This window comes from Megascapheus bottae, chromosome 38 (genome assembly GCF_031878675.1).
Source record: "Megascapheus bottae isolate mThoBot1 chromosome 38, mThoBot2.hap1, whole genome shotgun sequence".
NCBI classification, from domain to species: domain Eukaryota; kingdom Metazoa; phylum Chordata; class Mammalia; order Rodentia; family Geomyidae; genus Megascapheus; species Megascapheus bottae.
Genome location: NC_143546.1, coordinates 1732228 through 1745123, shown reverse-complemented (window position 1 = coordinate 1745123; position 12896 = coordinate 1732228).

The following is a 12896-nucleotide window of genomic DNA, read 5'->3' as shown; positions in this document are numbered from 1 at the left end:
ACACTGCTCAGACCCCAGCTGACATGGGGAGCTGGCTGAATCACTCTCCTGCCTCAGAAAGTGAGCTCAGCTCTCAGGGCTAATGATTTCCCAAGTTCAAAGGCTGGCTACCGCCTGGCCCTTCTCATTCCCAGGAGGTGGTGGCACAGCATGTGTGCTGTGTAAAACATGAGTTCCTGCAGCCCCGCACGGCTAAGCAGACCACATCTTCCCAACTGAGTCCCCTTACCAGCAAACATGGAACTGTGCCAGGGCCCTGACAGACTGCAGTCAGGACTTACACCTCCTGTTTGCACTAAAATCAGACAGGGCAGTACACTGCTAGTGTGTCTGTAATAGAAGGTGGAAACAAGCTCACTCTCACAATCCCAGCTCCTTGGCGGGCTGAGATCTGACCATGTGAACACTGAAGCTCAAAACCCAGCCAAGGTCAACAGATCAGACTTGTGGTGGTGGTGGTGGGCCTTGAGCTCTGGGCCTGGGCGCTGTCCCTGAGCTCTTCAGCTCTAGGCTATCGTCCTACCCCCTGAGCCACAACACCACTTCCCATTTTCTAGTGGTTAACTGGAGATGAGTCTCCCAGACTTTAGTGCCCAGGCTGGCTTTGAACCGTGATCCTCAGATCTCAGCTCCCTAAGTAGGTAGAATGACAGGCGTGAGCCACCTCACCTGGCCAGAAAGGAGAGCTTGTGGTCCTGAGTTCAAGCCTCAGCACTGGGTGTGCACACACACATGTGCACATGGGTGTGAGTACACACACACACACACACACACACACACGTTTGCCAACGCCTCAACCTTCTTCCTGCTGGAAACTCCTAGTCTTTAACAACTCCGTACAAAATCCAAAGAGCTCCAGGACTATCAGGAAATAAGGAAGCCAACAAGGGTGAGGCAAACGCTGGAGTTACAGTAGCTCTACACGCGCTGTCCTCTGTCCTGCTGAGTGCCCAGAAGCCAGGACCGATGTCCGTGGCTGACCCACACCCAGGCGCCTGCCATAAAGCGTTTCTATGGGAACAAAGTCAGGGGAGAGGCAGGAAGCTCAGCTCCCTGCCACCTGTCAGCGCCTGCTCACCTTTCAAGCCACAGGCCGGGAGCTCAACTGCTTAGCTTCCGCTGACTGACTTCTCTGAGCACCGACCCACCCAGCCTCCTGCTCTTGCATGGCCACCCACACCCATCCCACACGCAAATGGTGAATGCCGTTCCCTCGCTTTTCAGTTTGTATGCGTGCGGGACCACCTCCAGATGGCATCCAGGGACTGAACAGTCGGGGCTGACAGACGACACTGTGAAACTGTACGGAATACACTTGTGCTAACAAAAAATCTTAGTCATGTTCAACCCTGTCTTATCTGGAAATCCCGCCTGCACTAGGCCATGCCACGGGGTTTGGATGTAAGCTGTATCTCAAGCCTAGTACTTACTATTATGTGCCCACAGCAGTCTTAAGAAGCCTACATGAGATATGGATGTAATTATTGCGACAGCTCAATGGAGCAGGTAGAACTCTGCCCGGAGGACATACATAATAAATGCAGCCACTCCCTCCTCATGCAGACACGCAGAGAGACTTGGCTACATGCCACACTGCCAGAGCACAAGCCTGGGTGGGACCCAGATCGGCCACAGGGACACCAAAAACTGAGTGACAATCTCATACATTATCTGACCTACTCCTTTAAAAGCAAGAGATGTGTCGCTTGAATTATATCAAGGACAATATCATTAAAAACAAAGTATGGCCGGGCATGGTGACTTACACCTGTCATCCTAGCTACTCAGGAGGCTGAGATCTGAGGATCGCAGTTCTAAGCCAGCCCAAGCACTAAAGTCCGTGACGCTTATCTCCAATGAACCAACAGGAAATGGAAGTGGTACTGTGGCGTTAGGAGTGGGGTGGTAGCCTGGAGCTGAAGAGCTCAGGGACAGCGCCTAGGCCCAGAGTTCAAGTCCCATGACTGACAAAAAAAAAAAGAAAAAAGTGGTGGTATTTATGCATAAACTATTTATTAATGCTTTGAATGCTCTTACAAACTAAAACTTCTTCCTCCCTCCCTCCCCTTCTTCCCCCCAAAGCACATATAGTTCACTCAGTCCCAACTGATTAAAAAACACGTTTTAGGGCCGGGAGTTTGGCCTAGTGGTTAAAGTGCTTGCCTAGCATGCATGAAGACCCGGGTTCGATTCCTCAGTACCACATACATAGGAAAAAGCCAGAAGTGGTGCTGAGGCTCAAGTGGTAGAGCTCTAGCCTTGAGAAAGTCCAAGGACAGTGCTCAGGCCCTGAGCTCAAGCCCAGGACTGGCAAAAAAAAAAAAAAAAAAAAAAAAACACGTTTTAAAGACTACTTTGGCTGGAGTTTGGCCTAGTGGTAGAGTGGTTGTCTAGCATGCATGAAGCCCTAGGTTCTATTCCTGGGTACCATATACATAGAAAAAGCAAGAAGTAGTGCTATGGCTTAGATGGCAGAGTGTTAGCCTTGAGAAAGCCCAAGGACAGTGCCCAGGCCCTGAGTTCAAGCCCCAAGACTGGCAGGAGGAGGAGGAAGAAGAAGGAGGAGGAGGAGGAAGAGGAGGAGGAGAGGAGGAAGAGGAGGAGGAAGAGGAAGAAGAAGGAGAAGAGGAAGAAGGAGGAGGAAGAGGAGGAGGAGGAGGAGGAAGAAGAGGAAGAGGAAGAAGGAGGAGGAAGAGGAAGGAGGAGGAGAAGGAGGAGGAGGAGGAACGACAAGACGACGATGACCTTTTGGGGCTAGAAGTAGGTCTAATGGTAGAGTGCTTGCCTAGCATGCATGAAGACCCGGGTTGGATTCCTCGGTACCACATACATGGAAAAAGCTGGAAGTGGTGCTGAGGCTCAAGTGGTGGAGCTCTAGCCTTGAGAAAGCCCAAGGACAGTGCTCAGGCCCTGAGCTCAAGCCAAGACTGGCAAAAAAAAAGCTTCCAAGATGCTAATGGTGCCTGAAAACATTGCTTTGAGTAATCCTAGATATTGAACACCACTTTAAAATGCTTTTAGTCCAAGAGATGAGTTTTGAATAAATAAATAAATAAATAAATAAATAATGGAGGTTTCCAAAATGGACAAAGTTTCACCGAGTGGAATGGGAGGAAATATTCTAACATTGATTTTAAGCCTCCCGAGAGACTCCATCAGCAAAGTATTGTGTGATGTGCTTTAAATATTAACGCCAGCCTCACAATAGAGTTCGGGTTTGGTGCTGTGGGTCTTGGGTTACAAAGATAAAAAGGTTCTCATCCCACTACAGAGAACATGCCATCAGCCGACTGAATTTGGAGCCCATGGGGAGGGGGGAGAAGGGCTGTGGGGGAGAAGGGGGTGGGGGGAGAGAGGGGTCTCTGGAAGGAAGAAGAGCGAATGGTTAAGAAGATGGACTTCCAGGGCTGAGTCCAGAAAACCTTTCCAAAGCTTGAAGAGTCTGCAGTTCTGGGAAACCAAGCTCACACCCTGTGAGGCCATCGCACAGGCATCTAGACCCCAGGCAGGCTGGCTTCAGGGTCACCGTGCACCTGGGCCTCCCCTAATCACACCTGGGCCTCCCCTAATCACACCTGGGCCTCCCCCGATCACACCTGAGCCTCCCCTGATTACACCTGGCCTCCCCTAATCACACCTGGGCCTCCCCTGATCACACCTGGGATCCCCTGATTACCCCTGGGCTCCCCTGATCACACCTGGGCTCCCCTGATCACACCTGGGCCTCCCCCGATCACACCTGGGCCTCCCCCATCACACTAGGGCCTCCCCCGATCACACCTGGGCCTCCCCCGATCACACCTGGGCCTCCTCCGATCACACCAGGGCCTCCCCCGATCACACCAGGGCCTCCCCTGATCATACCTGGGCTCCCCTGATCACACCAGAGCCTCCCCTGATCACACCTGGGATCCCCTGATTACCCCTGGGCTCCCCTGATCACACCTGGGCTCCCCTGATCACACCTGGGCCTCCCCCGATCACACCTGGGCCTCCCCCATCACACTAGGGCCTCCCCCGATCACACCTGGGCCTCCCCCGATCACACCTGGGCCTCCTCCGATCACACCAGGGCCTCCCCCGATCACACCAGGGCCTCCCCTGATCATACCTGGGCTCCCCTGATCACACCAGAGCCTCCCCTGATCACACCTGGGCTCCCCACTCACACCAAGGCCTCCCCTGATCACACCTGGGCCTCCCCTGATTACACCTGGCACCCTTGACCCCCAAGCCAGACCGGGAGCCTCAGCCTAAAGCCAAGTCTTTCCTTGTGTAGAAATGGTGGGGGTGGGGGTGGGGGTGGAGAGGGCCAGGGGCCAGGGGCCAGGGCAGGAGGCCAGGGTGTTATTTGTGCTGTGTTGTGCTGTGGGGAATGCACGGTGGTAGGCTGTTCCTCTCCTGTCCACCCCTGTCCCTCTGCGCTCCCCTGTCCACCCCTGACCCCTTGCACTCCCCCATCCACCCCTGTCCATCCCTGAGTCCCTCTGCTCCCCCATCCACCCCTGTCCATCCCTGAGCCCCTGCACTCCCCCGTCCACCCCTGTCCATCCCTGAGCCCCTGCGCTCCCCCGTCCACCCCTGTCCATCCCTGAGCCCCTGCGCTCCCCCATCCACCCCTGTCCATCCCTGAGTCCCTCTGCTCCCCCGTCCACCCCTGTCCATCCCTGAGTCCCTCTGCTCCCCCGTCCACCCCTGTCCATCCCTGAGCCCCTGCGCTCCCCCGTCCACCCCTGTCCATCCCTGAGCCCCTGCGCTCCCCCGTCCACCCCTGTCCATCCCTGAGCCCCTGCGCTCCCCCGTCCACCCCTGTCCATCCCTGAGTCCCTGCGCTCCCCCGTCCACCCCTGTCCATCCCTGAGCCCCTGCGCTCCCCCGTCCACCCCTGTCCATCCCTGAGCCCCTGCACTCCCCCGTCCAACCCTGTCCCTGTGCGCTCCCCCGTCCACCCCTGTCCATCCCTGAGTCCCTCTGCTCCCCTGTCCACCCCTGTCCATCCCTGAGTCCCTCTGCTCCCCCGTCCACCCCTGTCCATCCCTGAGCCCCTGCACTCCCCCGTCCACCCCTGTCCATCCCTGAGCCCCTGCGCTCCCCCGTCCACCCCTGTCCATCCCTGAGCCCCTGCGCTCCCCCATCCACCCCTGTCCATCCCTGAGTCCCTCTGCTCCCCCGTCCACCCCTGTCCATCCCTGAGTCCCTCTGCTCCCCCGTCCACCCCTGTCCATCCCTGAGCCCCTGCGCTCCCCCGTCCACCCCTGTCCATCCCTGAGCCCCTGCGCTCCCCCGTCCACCCCTGTCCATCCCTGAGCCCCTGCGCTCCCCCGTCCACCCCTGTCCATCCCTGAGCCCCTGCGCTCCCCCGTCCACCCCTGTCCATCCCTGAGCCCCTGCGCTCCCCCGTCCACCCCTGTCCATCCCTGAGCCCCTGCGCTCCCCCGTCCACCCCTGTCCATCCCTGAGCCCCTGCGCTCCCCCGTCCACCCCTGTCCATCCCTGAGCCCCTGCACTCCCCCGTCCAACCCTGTCCCTGTGCGCTCCCCCGTCCACCCCTGTCCATCCTTGAGTCCCTCTGCTCCCCCATCCACCCCTGTCCCTCTGCACTTCCCCGTCCACCCCTGAGCTCCCCCGTCCACCCCGTCCATCCCTGAGCCCCTGCGCTCCCCCGTCCACCCCTGTCCATCCCTGAGCCCCTGCGCTCCCCCGTCCACTCCGCTCCCCTGTCCACCCCTGTCCCTGTGCGCTCCCCTGTCCACCCCTGTCCATCCTTGAGTCCCTCTGCTCCCCCGTCCACCGTCCACCCCTGTCCCTCTGCACTCCTCCGTCCACCCCTCAGCTCCCCCGTCCACCCCTGTCCATCCCTAAGCCCCTGCGCTCCCCCGTCCACTCCGCTCCCCTGTCCACCCCTGCACTCCCCGCTCCGGGTCCTCTCGCCCCTGCACCCTGAGCGCTGCCTGCCAGCCAGCGGGAGGCCCGGCCGGCGGACGCCGCTGCGCTCCTCCCCGGGCGCCCACCGGGCCGGGACCCCACCGGGCCGGGCCGAGCTGCGCCCTGCGGCGCCGCGGGGACCCCGCCGGCCGTCCGGGACCCGCCCGCGCCCGCCTGCCGAGGGCGTGGCCCGCCGCCGCCGCCGAGCGCGCTCCGCGCCCGGGTCCGCTTACCCGGCCCTTGGCCAGCAGGTCCACGATGTAGCTGAACTCGCCTCGGTCCCCCGGCCCCGCCATGGCTGCGGGCGCCCGGGGGAGACCCGGGACGGGGCCGGGCAGGATGGAGGCCCCCGCGGGGTCCCGGGCCGCGGGGTGCGCGGGGCGAGACCGGGGGCGCAGCCCCGGCGGCTCGAGCTAGCGGAACAAATGCGGGCGGCGACGACGACCCGGCCACCCTGGGTGGGCGGGACCGGCGCGAGGCCACGCCCCCGGGAGGGTCGAGGGGAACTCGGCCCCGAGCGCGGAGGCCACGCCCCCGAGGGCCGCCGAGACCACGCCCCGGAACGCCGAGGCCACGCCCAGGAGCGCAGAGACCACGCCCCCGAGGGGCGCCGAGAACACGCTCCGGAACGCCGAGGCCACGCCCCCGGGAAGGCAGCCGAGATGTCGCCCCGTAGCGCAGAGACCACGCCCCCGAGGGCCGCCGAGACCACGCCCCAGAGTGCAGAAGCCACGCCCCGAAGGGGGGAAGCTCTCGCCGAGGCCCCGCCCCCGGAGCCCAGAGGCCCCGCCCCCAGGGTGGACCAAGCGCGCACACAAAGCCGGCGTTTCCTGCAGACCCTCAAGGAAAAAGGGACCTCTTAGCTGCCTTTACACACAAAGCCCGCGAGCGGATAACGTCGGCCCGGTGGGGCTGCCTGGCTGGCCTGAGCACATTCCTGAAATACAGCAGCAGTCTCTACACAACTCCCCTACCTTCTAATACACACCAGAAGAACGTCAGAGGGGGCAGCGCCGCCCTTCACAACAGCCCTCCCCAGCAGGCTGGTGACTCCTAAAACGCCACACTGGTAGTTAAACATTTATATCGTGCATTTTGCTCCGCGCGATGGGCACCTCGCTGCATAATTCCAAAAGGAATCTCTTTTTTCCATCTCCCATGAAGACAAATTTGGCTTACCTATTGGAAAAGACATGTTGAGTGGAAATCCCCGCCTGCCACTATTTCAAGATAACAAAATCACACACAAAAAAGAAGTGCTGTATGTCCAATCGTGAAAGTACTTGAGTAACAACTTTTAATCTTTTGCTACACATTACCTCACTGCTTTGTAAACAATGAAACCAAAATGACTTCCCAAGAAAAACTATCCAAAACCAATTTCCAGACACGTATGTAGTCAATGGAAATATAAAAGGAAAAGGAAGGAATGAACGAATCTACTTGGCAAATGATGAAGCTGAGACTGAAAGATCTGATCCACAGTCAAGCGTCACTTAACTAAGAGTAATGAGGACAGAAGTGATCAGCTACCTGGGATCTCTGAGAAGATCCTAAAGCTAGCTGTCTGTCCAAGACGAGAGACGTGCCCGAGTGTGGGGAAGCCATTACCTGTCACTCTTCCTGCCCTCCTCCCTCCAGACTGACTGGTGGAAGGGATGTTATGTCCTGTCACATGCAACCCCACCCATCCAGCACCTTAGATGACTTAAAAAAAAAAAAAAAAAGAGCATGATAACAAATTGGTTGGCTCCAAGAGCTATTCAAGGATCAGATGAGTTAACATGAGCCCCACTCATTTTCACACACCACGAAGCCCCAGAGAGGTTTCTACCCTGGCAGTCCCAGGTCAGTTCTCCAGGGGATCATTCCTGAAGATTCCAGGGCTGCTGGCAACCTCCCACCTGGTACACATAATTTCCTGGGACAAGCATTAGAACATTGCCTCCTTTTCTCCATCCTAATGGCCATAATCAATATAGCAATAGCTTGTGGGGAATGGAGGAATCGATAAGAGGATGGTTAAAAGGCAGGAAGGAAAAGTGCCTGCTTACTTTGGTTCCTTCCCAAACCCATTGCCCAATCACGACGCCAGTCCAGTCAGTAGTCATTAGAAATCCCAGCAGAGGGCACTCTACAAACGTATTTGACCAGCATTCCTCAAGACCCCCAAAGGCAGCATGAACAAGGAAAAGAGGAGAGGGCTGGATGGGAAGTGACCTTGTGGACAGGGTCTGGAATGGGGATAAGTCCGAATGTATGCAATCACCATGCAGTAGTATGTGTTTATTATTATTGAGACAGACTCAAAGTCAGCTCGGGCAGAAAAGTCTGTTACCTCAATAGACTACTCAGAAAAAGCTGAAGTGGTGCTGTGGCTCAAGAGGCAGAGCACTAACCATAAAAGAAGCTCAAGGGTGGTGCCAAACCCTGAGTTCCAGCCCCAGAATTGGCACTAATAAAAGAAAAAACAATAAAGGAAGATGTTAATGGCAGGCAAATGGAGTACTGAATTGAATGCTGCTACATGTGTGGAGACTCTGGCTTGAGAAAAAAAGAAAACTGAGGGCTGGGCATGGAGCTCCGTGGAAAAGCCCTAGCTTTACAACAGGTCCTGGGTTCAAGAAATGTGGTTAAGTCTTGTCCTGTGTGTGGCTTCTGCTTCTTGTGGAAGGGAACACCCCTCCTCTGGCCTCCTTATAGACAGGCACACATTCTTTTTCATTGTCTGCTCAGCCAGGTGGCGACTTTGATGGTTCCGGTTACATGGCAATGGGAGCTGGCGCCGGGAAGGGTTGCCAGCACAGGGCATGGCTGGGTGTGGGGCCAACAGTGTACCCGCTCCCGGGGCGTCCAGAGGCTGAGGGTGACCACGCGGTGCAGCTGGAGAATGAGACCATCTCGTCCCCAGGCAAAGCACCATGGCAGGCCACGAAGGGCGACCACCAGGGCCCCCAGGGAACCACCCAAGCCGGGTCTCTTGCGGAAGGTGACTCAGTGCCAGTGCTCTGAGCAGGGTCTAGTCTTCCCTTTGGTGGCCCCATGTTGTGAGAACGTGGAAGATCTCTTGAAACACAAGTAGCAAAATCACAGCCGAACTAGCCTGGCTGGCGGCAGACTGAGGGATGGAGAAGGGAGTGAACGCTGAGGAGCGTGGAGTGGAGCAGGCCCTGAATCTGATGTATCAGGACAGAGCAGCAGGACGGGAGGCAGCGTCAAGCTCTTCCCTAGAAGGAAAGCAGGTTCTCAGCCTGGAAGTTCCTTCAGATGTCCTATGTTCTCTATTCCACCAGGACTGTGCAGCCCGTTTTCAGGATTAATGGGGGATCAAAGGTATAGGCACACCTTAGGGATCAAAAAAGCACTGGTGGCCCACATCTGTCATCCTAGCTACTCGGAAGGCTGAGATCTGGGGGCCAGAGTCTGAAGCCAGCCTGGCCAGGAAGGTCCATGAGACTCATTTCCAGTTAACCAGCAAAAGACAGGAAGTAGAGCTATGGCCCAAGTGGTAGAGTGCTATCCTTGAGCAAAAAGCTCAGCGACAGAACTTAGGGCCTAAGTTCTAACCCTAGGACCAGCACTCCCCCATAAAAAAAAAGCAATCCTGGAAACATGGAAGATATTCACAATATTGCATGGGGAAAAAGTTCAAAGGGGATGCAACTAGGTAGCCTTCAAGTGTACGTACCAAGCATGATTCACACGCCGTCCCAGCCTGGCTTATCTCACCACTCACGTTCTTCCTGATTGCAGATCTCTGTGGGCCGCCTTGCTTGGGTGCTTGTGATACACTTGCAATTCTCGTGGCAGCAGCTCACTGCTGTGCCACCATTCCACCAGTTCCAGTCATCGCTGCCTGGTGTGCTTAAGGTCATGGAACTGGTAAACAAGGAACGTGCGACAGTGTGAGCTGAGAGTCCAGTCCTGGGCTTGAGCTCAGGGCTTGAGCACTGTCTTTGGTCTTTCTCAAGGCTGGCATCTACCACATGAGCCATAGCACCATTTCTGGCTTTTTCTATGTATGTGGTACAGAGGAATCCAACTTGGGCCTTTGTGCATGCTAGGCAAGCACTCTATCACTAGGCCAAACTCCCGGCCCCAAGTTGTTGTTTTTCTTCCTGGCTTAATGTTGTATGCCTTTGTTTTGTTGCTTGCACTGAAAATCACTGCAGATCTGTCTCTAATGACTACTCACAATTTATGAGGTACTCATTTTCTATTGTTGAGCAACAAATTACTGTACATTTAGCAGCTTCAAACACCACCAATTTGTAAGTTCACAGTTTGCACAGGCCTGAAATCTGTAGGAAGTTCCCTGCTCAGGGGCTTGAAGCTAAAGGGAAGACTGGCCTTTCTCACCACGCCTCTGGCCAGCAGAACCACCCTGGGCTCCACCTTGTCGGGGCAACAGCTAACACCAAGTAACAGCAGAAGCTGGGGGGACGACACCGCTGGTGGGGACGTAAGTTAACACAGCTTCTGGCAATCAACAGATCCAGAGGTGACACACTGGACATGTGAGTGAAGAAATAAAAACAACAGACAGGGCTAGGCACATGCCTAGCAAGCTCAGGTCTCCAAGTTCAAATTCCCGTACCTTAGGGGCACTGGCAGCTTGTGGCTGCAGTCTTAGCTACTTGGGTGAAGATCAGGAGGACTGAGATTCTAGACTAGCCAGCACAGGAAATGAGACTTCATTTGAATGCCTGCCATCCGAGCTGGCTCTTTTCTTTGCAGTGGCAGGCAAGGCGTCCTCTCGCAGTCTGGGTGCCTGGACCTCAGTTCAACACGTATGTATCTGCATATGCGTGTATGCAGAAAGTCTTTTTTTGTTGTTCTAAACCTTTTTTATTGAAATATAATCATACATACAGAACATTGTAAAAAAAGAACGTGTACAGAGGAGGACAAACGGAGGTGCAGATGCACCTGCCGAAGGAGAAACAGGGCGTTCCTGGCCCCAGGGCCCTGTGGGCCCGTCCAGAGCACAGGCTGCAGGGGACCCAGCCGGCCGGCGAGGGCCTGGGTGATTGGCCAGGCACCTGTGTCCAGAGAGGGCTCCAGGCTTTCTGGGTAACAGTCCAGGGTGCCGTCTGTGCTCTCAGGAGGGTGCTCGAGGCCACTTCCCACACGTGAGTGTGCACGTGGCTGTGCCTCTGTCCACGGGCTTCCTGCCGAGCGTGCCTGTCCTGTCCAGGCTGGACTACAAGGCTAGCAGTGCCTCAGGACACCAGTGCATTCGCCTCTCACAGGAGCTGTGGTCAGTGCCCCGGCGCTCCAGCTGCTGTCTCCGGTCCTCCTGCTCCCACAGACACCACGTGGGGGGTGGGTGTGCTCCATGACTGTCCCAAGGAAAGCCCTGCTGCCTGGCTCTGTGGACAGTGTGCTTGGCTATCCACCAACCCACTCCTTTACTCTTCATTGTAGGCCATCGCCTGTCCTGAGGTTAAACTCTCTTCTTCCACCTTCCACATGGCTTTTGTGGGGATGGGACAGAAAGTGCACTCCGGACTTTGTAAAGTCAGGTTTAAAACTAAGCATACCAATCATAAACAAATCATTTTTTCAAGGTATCCCCATTTCAATTTAGAAGGATTTCTTTCATAGGGCATGTCTTAGAAACCAAAGCAAATTAAAAAAAATACTTGGAGATACTAATAATCACTTCATTTTGTTGAGGTTTGTAGGAGAATTTGATTTTCATTATTACTAGGACTGATGTAAGCCCACATTTCTTTCTCCATTTCAGCCCTGGACACTCTGGCATGTGCTGAGTTGGTGACCACACAGAGTGGTCTTTACCCCAGCTCCTTTAGGGTGAGCTAGTTCACTGAGTGAAAACAAAACAATGAAAGCAAACCAACATTCTTAAGCTCTAAATGGTTCTATCTCCCTATCACTTACCTGAATTATAAAAATAGAAAGAACATGTATAGAGCTGCACCATTAAGTTTACTTGAAGGATTCCCTTTTTGTATTTTGAGTTCTTAATTGAATTGAAAGGAAAAAAAAACACACACACACACTAGTATAGATTGAGCATCCCTTACTCAAAATATGTGGGATTAGAAGAAGGGATTCAGACTTGGGCTTTCTGTACCCACATCGTATCTCATGGACAGGATCCAAGGCTGCAAATAGCTAAAGCTAGTTTTGGCATGCCTGCATTTTTTATCTGTGAAACTTTACACCTGGGTGTCCTGTAGGTATGTAAAATTTTGCGTTTCAGAGCATTGCAGATTTTAGATTTAAGGATGTTCAACGTGGAAGTTTGAAATTAGAGCAGCTAACACACAGAGAGCAACAGGAAAAAAAAATTTTAAAGGAAGAAAATCTCCAAATGGCTAAAAATTAGTTATAAAATAAGTATAATTTACAGTATCAAAAATCTCAGAAAAATAAAAAGTGTCTTTCCGTCTAGAAAAGAAAGTCTCCTCCTCACAGCCCTCAAAAGGCAAGGAATGTTCCAGATTTAGAAAGCCCAAACACGGGCATGCCCTCAGCAATGTCTCAAGACTCACCTAGCCCGCAATTCCTCACCCCTCATCCGTCTTTCTCACAACAGCCCTCCTCCAACCAGTTCCCTATAGAAAACGACAGTGTTCGCTGGGCCTACTCCCTCTTCCCATGAACAGCAGATCACCAAAGTTTAATTGGCACACTTAGGAATAAAACAAAATAAGCCACTCTTTTTTTCTAAAAACAATGATGGGATCCCCTCTCTCTCTGTCATTCAGGAACGCGATCCTTGACCGCCGTGCCTGCGAGGCTCCCCTCTCCGCCCGGGGCTGAGTCGGGGTCTGCACTCTGGGAGGTCCCCGGGCTCCAGACCGCACAGACCGGACGCGCCGCCGCCACCCAGCAGCGGCCGCGGGGGCCCGGGCTTCCGCGGGGACTGTGGGGAGGGAAGGCAGGCAGGCCCGCTGGTCTGGGGGCCCGGCAGGGCAGGGCAGGGCAGGGCAGGGCCTGGC